This window comes from Tetrao urogallus, assembly GCF_951394365.1.
Source record: "Tetrao urogallus genome assembly, chromosome: 10".
NCBI classification, from domain to species: domain Eukaryota; kingdom Metazoa; phylum Chordata; class Aves; order Galliformes; family Phasianidae; genus Tetrao; species Tetrao urogallus.
Genome location: NC_136823.1, coordinates 8,639,395 through 8,641,195, shown reverse-complemented (window position 1 = coordinate 8,641,195; position 1,801 = coordinate 8,639,395).

Here is a 1,801-nt window from a genome sequence, read left to right as displayed (position 1 = left end):
ACTTGTCTTTTTTATAAGTTGCTGTGGACTTCCTGTTTCTAAAACGTTGGATTAACAATTTCTATTTTATTCTGGAACAAAACATTTCTTGTCCTTTATCTCAAAGTTTTTTCTGATCTTATTTAAACCGTGATGGCCTGCACCTGTTGGAAGCATCTGAAAATTGAAATAAATATATATTTTTAACATTTATTGTACTTGAATTATCTTGGTTGTTGGCACTTTTAAGTTTCTACATTTGTATTTGACCTGTACATAGGTTTCAGTTTGAAGTCTGTTTTAATGTAAAATTGAATGTTTGCCTAAAATATATGAAATGGCGAGTTTTTTTAACTGTAAGTATCCAATTCACTTTTCTTTACATAAATATCAAAACGTATGTATTTATTTGACACAATTTTGTACGAATGTTTTTACATAGCTATAAGGCAGTGTAGTTATTTTATTTACTGGATTTTGGCAAAATACCTCAAGTAGATTAACAAATGGTGCAGTTCCATTACAGAAACAAAATAAACTGTTAATGCACAAGGGACTTGCTAACACGCTGCCTTGTCTGTGGTTTTTATGCTGTCTTCAAAATACAAAAGAAACGTAGCCAAACTTTACTTCATAACTAGCAGTTCACTTGGTGTAATTACTAGAGCAATATCAGAATGATCTTAAAACTTGTATCTTCCCCTTATAACTACAGCAGGGATGTTTTAGTGACCTCAGTAATTCAACCTGCCTCCTGCCCTACTTCCTCCTGCACAGTGATTCCTGGTGCTTTCCTGCTTCTTAGATTTGGTATTACTCTGCATGTAGAGTTCTATCTTTTTTTTTAGCTTGACCTTTCAAATTTCACATGTGCTGAGTTAACCTTACTTTCCTGAGGCAAGTCTTTATTTGACTCAGCTCATGCATCATCTCACTAAGGCTGCTGGGTAACAGTAACTTGAAGGTACACAGCTGGGGTTGTCTCACTGCTACCCGTGGTACAATTCGTGTTTGTACATATGCTAATGTGCTGACTTCTATGTTTACTTGTTTTCAAATTGTCTAACGTCATATTTCTTTGCTGTTTTGTAATTTGATCTTAGTGTTTGAATGACGGGTGGTTTAGAAATGGGTAATAGTGTTTGAAACTACATAACTTTAAACTCAAAGTTAGTTGGTTGGCCTATATAGAATTGGTTAAAAATTATAGGCTTTGTAAGAGCAGAGAAAACACCATTCAGTCTTGAATGCTTGTTTGTTTCACTTCCTTAAATTAAGGACAAACCATGACAAGACTGGTATATACCTCTGCCCCTTACCACTTACATGTAAGTACTCTTGTCTCTTTATCAACAAACTGTGAATGGACTTTGTGAAAAACCATTCTTCCAAGTCCGTCGTCAACTGTGGGCGCACCTTGTACGAGACTTGGCATGCAAGTGGAGAGGACAGAGTCTGCTTTCATTCCCTTAGCTGCTGCTGGTAAGATACTTTCATATTCTATTTTTCAGAACAGTTGCTGCTGAAAAAACTCAGTTTGGGGGTTTTGTAGTATTTTATCATGTATCTCAACTAAAATGAATTCAGATTAGGCACCTTCTGCAGAACCTCTAGAAGAAAAATACTTCTACCTCAAATTATCCTGTATCTTGAAGCCCAAAAGGAAATGAATCTAATGTTTGACTCCAGGAAGGAGGAAGCATTGAATGCTGAGCTGTTCAGACCTTTGCTTTTAAGTTGACTTCTTTAAACTGAATTCTGCTGTCGTGGACTCAGTCCATTACCATATTAAGTGTCACTATCCTCTTTCAGTTGGGGTGGG